Genomic DNA, 4,877 nt, shown 5'->3' on the forward strand with positions numbered 1-4,877 from the left:
CGAGGCGGCGGTGGCTCCCCGGGACCTGGCAAAGGGGAGAGGAACCGGCCGGTCGGAGCTCCAGGGGGGCGCGACCTGGCCCCGCACGGCCCCTCCGGCAGAGTCCTCCCCTGTGTTTTCACTGTTGGCTGGGTGTGACAAACGGGTTCATTTTTTGCGTCCTCTTTTCCCAGTGTCACCTGTGACACGTGAAGAAAATCCTGCGTGGTTGATTCCACTTGCTGCTCAGGTAATCGCACATATGGGGGAGTGGGGAGAAACATTTGTGAGTTCAAGGACACTACAGATATTCCACATCAAACCCAGAGAAAGGGCAAATTTGCTGCTAGTGCAGAAAAGCTGATGAAAAATACACTTAACAGAGCATGCCTCGCTCCTGAATTGGTCCCTTGGTGGTTATGAATGTTTTCCTTTCAGGTAAGGGAACGAACTTTCATCTATGATAAATTAAGAGCAGCCTGTTACCTTCTTTAGGGTCAAGTGTTTCTCTTCTGTTTGTTCATACTCATTTTATGGGCAAGTTGGAAGTAGCCTTTTATTTTTATATACAGAACTAAATTTTTAGAAGTATATGGTGTCAGTATAGTTAATTTTTGAGCACCTAGATGCCAGTAGATATGTAATGAATGAAACATGATGGGAACTGATGTTTAAGCTTGATTTTTATTCAATTTTTTTTCATTAGAGTGTTGATGGCTTGTTGTCCTGTGGCTCAATCCACATTCTGTTCTGTGGAGCCTTCAGTCTAGGACTTTAATGTAAAAAAGTTTGTCCTTCCACAAAAGGACTAGTCATTTATAGGATTGAAGTGTAGACTTGGAGAGTCTCTTAAGTGCATGATCAGAATTAAAGCCAAATTTCACTTAATGTTGCTGCTGTTTGTCTTCACTTTCATTAATTTCCCCACTGCTCCGTCATGCTTGGGAGCTCTGAATCATAATTATTTTCAGTCTAACACTTTTTTTTTCCCCAAGGAGACACTGCATTTAAAAGTTAATTAGTCCCCTCACAAATGCTTCAGCCAATAAAATTGAGTTACGATTATGAAAACCACAAAAATGACACCAGTCTTACAGATCTGGAGTATTTCTGAACACATATTCATCACATGCAAATGTCATCAGGATACAGATCACCTGCACTTCATGCTCTGGCAATATGCTGAGACAGGGATGAGCTCTGAAAGAAAAAAAAAGAAAAAACCAACCCAAGGTCATGGGGGTGTGTGTGTGTGTTTGGTTTTTTTTATAAAAAAAAGAGTGCAATGTTGACTGGTGGCAGCCTGCAGAGCTCTCTTGCTGCCTGACCTCTCCTTTTCTTCCCTTTCACTCCTCTTTCATGGCTGTAATTGTTATTTGGATAAGTTAATTAGTTTTCTCACAAATACTTGCCCCTGTGTAAATGCTGGTAATACCAGGAAGGTAAATGCTCGAACCAGTAGTGAATAGCTTGGCTACAAGTAGAATTTATGAAGGAGGAACAACAATAGCAGGAGGCAAATAGCAAGTTACCAAAAAATTTGTGTGTGTCAAACACATCAAAATTTTATTGCCAAATGTTGTTTGGCAATATGTTCCAAATGGCTATTTTTGGTAAACATAAATTTTCAGGAAATTCAGGGTTGTCTGTGGCAAAACATGTCCCTCTGTTTGTGTCCTGCTACACAAATAGTATCAGTCAACAGCGTGTCCAGTGGCAGGGCTGTCATTCCCTACTCTCAATATTGCCACAGCAGTGCTGTGATATTTAGACCTAACAGATGGGTTTAGGAATGGTAGGAGAATGCCTGTTTTCTGTAAGGGCTATGAATGCTGACCCTTTTCTCTGTCTGCTGCTCTTCCTGTGCACACAATGAAGCTGTTGTATTTTTCTTCCTTGTTCCTGGTCTAAATATTTCTGAAGCTGTTGCTGCTGTGGGTTTGCAATTTGTGTAGTACTGATAGCATCAGCAGTATAGCTCCAGGTCCTCAAACAAATAGGAGGGAATGATAACATCAGTGTTCAGAAGTATATGTAACACCCTGTAACAGTAATAGGAAAGAACAAAGGCAAACCATACATCAATAGTTAACCTTTAAAGTTAACCTTTAAGAAAGACAAGAATGACTTAGACTGAAGGACGCCAAATTGAAGAGGTGAGCAAAAGGACACAGTGAGGAAGACTATTGACGACCACCAGAGGACCCTGAGAGACCACCAATGAACATAAGAGCACATGCGTTAAAGACTTTTACATATGTTGATGAGTTCTAGGAAGTAACATGAATATGTTAATAATTACTAGGAAATCTAATGAATATGTATATTCTAATTGTATATAACTTCTGAAGTTGAACAACTTGGCGTGCATGTTAGGTTGGAATGATCCCCTGTGCGCCTGGTGCCACAATAAAGAATGCCTGCTTTCTATAACTCCAAATTGAGTCTTGGAGAGTTTTTCATCTGCCAACTTACGCTAACAGTACGTTTTTGTGGAGTGCTAGTTATGGATCACTTCTACTGCAGTGAAGTGTCAAGATACGGTTTTCAGTTTAAAGCTTCAGAAACTACATTCACTGAAATCAGTGTAGGTGAAACTGATCTTGCGCGTGCAGCTGTGCTTGCAGGGATGCTCAGTGGCTCTTCATCAAAACAGCAAGGCGTGTGTAGATGTCCGCAGGGTTGTGCTCTGGGTCTGAGAGTTGCGTATTTTTGATGTTGGAAGATGGAATAGAGTGTGTGCCTGTTAAATCTAAGGACAGTCAAAAGCTGGGAGGGACCCTAAGCGGGTTTGGTGGCACAACTGCAGTTTTAAAAGATCATGACTGTTTGGAGAAATGGTTTGAAAAAAATCATTCCTTTTTTGCAAGGAGACAGTTCCCAAGGACAGATGTGTTGCTGTACTCTTTAACAAAAATACTTGACTTGGGACGTAGAGGGTGAGGAAATCTTGGCTATACATAGGCTTGAGAAAATGTATGTAGGTAACTGTGCCTGTCACCTGCGTTATCTATGAAAGTTGTTCTAGTGCAAACTAAAGCTGCCAATGAGTCAAAAAAAGGCACGGTTATCTAAAAAATGCAAAAGCTCTAGTGGCCTCTATCAACAACTGTGCCAAAGGTGATGCAAAATACTTTATTTTCCACTCAGTTGTAGTCTTCACAAACCTTCACAAAAAAAGGAACCTTTAGATTCCTACCCAGCTTTATGCTAAAGGGTCTTTTCCCCTCTCAGCAGAATGTCAGCTGTCACCGTGGTCGCCCTTTCTTCTGCCATGAAAGTACAAGACGGATGGAAAGGATCCGTAGTGGTCTGCAAGTACAAGGTATGTCTACGATGTGTGTCTGTATTTTTCCTAAGGTGCTTGTAGTATGGACTTTATGAACGTTAAGAATGTGCCAACTCTCCTTCTATAGTTTTTCTATGAAATATTTTAACACAAATACTAAAAATAAGATCTGTTCTGGAGCATGTTACGCCTATGCAAAGCTTACTTCCCTCCATTTATTTTCTCTTCCTGAAAGCATAATCTGTTTCTGTGTGCTTACTATTAAATGATACTGTGAAATTGATTTTTTACTAAAAGAGGAAAGAAACTGTAAGAGTTGAGATGTTCAGAAGAAAAAGACTTTGTTTTCATGATAAAACCTTTATGGTTTTTCAGTCAATAAGTTTTTAAAATCTCTTACAGTAGTACTCGAAAACCTTGCTTAGATACTAGCACCTGTACCAAAAGCAATCAAAGTCGAAGAAGAGACATGGACAAAACGGGACAAATCTGCATTGCTTCCATGTGTTTTCCAGGCTTTTCCAAGAAGCATTAGCAGCCTTGTAACTAGTGACAGTGAGTCCTGATGTGCTTTTCATGAGTTCTTGCTTCAATAAGGTCCTTTTTCCTTAACCTACAGTGTGTAATTTTTGAGTTCAGTCAGAAAGAGATTTTCCAGAATGGAAATCTTTCTCATTCAAAGAAGTTGCATTTTATGAACTTCCCATCAGAGCGGCTCTTCAGAGATGATGTACTTGGCAGTAGAAGTCATCAGCAACAAGGCTTTTCACTCTCTTGGGGGGGGGAAGTCAATTTCCTTCCAAAGACCCGGGCACAGCACGTCTTCCAAAAGTTGATGACATTGCTAGTCTTTGGTTCTCAGTTTTAACAGTTGAGATATCATAAAAACCTGTTCCTCTGCATGCTTCAGTACAGCCAAAAGCATTAGCAGATCTGCCAGTCCTTTTTGGTAGCCTGATGTATTGCAGCACTGGGGATTTGATTCCACCCACCCCCAAGAAGTAAAACCATATGGAGGATCTCTTATCTCACTGATTTTTCTATCATAAATGAAACTTCAAAAAAAAAGTTGATTGTATAATTTACAAACCGAACTGCACTGTTTAAACTGTAACTGCCAAATAGCTGTAGCATACGATGTATTAGGTGTATTTAAGCAGTTAGGTATTTGTTCTAAGTGTTTAAAAAGAGGCAACTGAATGTTACGGGTTTTTTCCCCAATATATTGACGGAGTGCTCTGAAGTACTTCATTTCTATCTCGCTTTCAATGGCGCATTTCCCTGGCAGTTCAGTAGCATCTCTCTTGGGCAGTGCAGCTCTCCAGATGTCCTACCTAATTATGTAACACACCAAAAAAAACCCCGTCAAATTATAACTGGGTATTTTGGAGATAGATAATTTAACGGTATCAATTCACAGCTATGCAAGTTAAATCAATGCAAAAGGAAAATCAAATACTTTCATAGTATAAGCATTTTTATTGGAAGTGTATAAACATACGCACACCTTTTCAGTATAAAGTGAATTACTGAGAGTTGTTCTTTTTTTTTTTTTTTTTTTTTTTTTCTTTTTTCCTTTTTAAAATTTTGCCCTTCACTTTCACTTTTA

At 39.8% G+C, this 4,877-nt stretch overlaps 1 long non-coding RNA gene across 1 annotated transcript; it reads left to right on the plus strand.

Annotated features, from left to right (window-relative positions):
• Positions 1-173: 173 nt before the first annotated feature.
• Positions 174-4,049, plus strand: LOC103916512. The gene is made up of 3 exons (XR_663584.1): positions 174-229; positions 3,217-3,304; positions 3,784-4,049. It is a non-coding gene; the product is annotated as an uncharacterized LOC103916512 (long non-coding RNA).
• Positions 4,050-4,877: the final 828 nt, after the last annotated feature.

The sequence above is a fragment of the Pygoscelis adeliae genome, unplaced genomic scaffold (genome assembly GCF_000699105.1).
Source record: "Pygoscelis adeliae isolate BGI_AS28 unplaced genomic scaffold, ASM69910v1 Scaffold205, whole genome shotgun sequence".
Lineage (NCBI taxonomy): Eukaryota > Metazoa > Chordata > Aves > Sphenisciformes > Spheniscidae > Pygoscelis > Pygoscelis adeliae.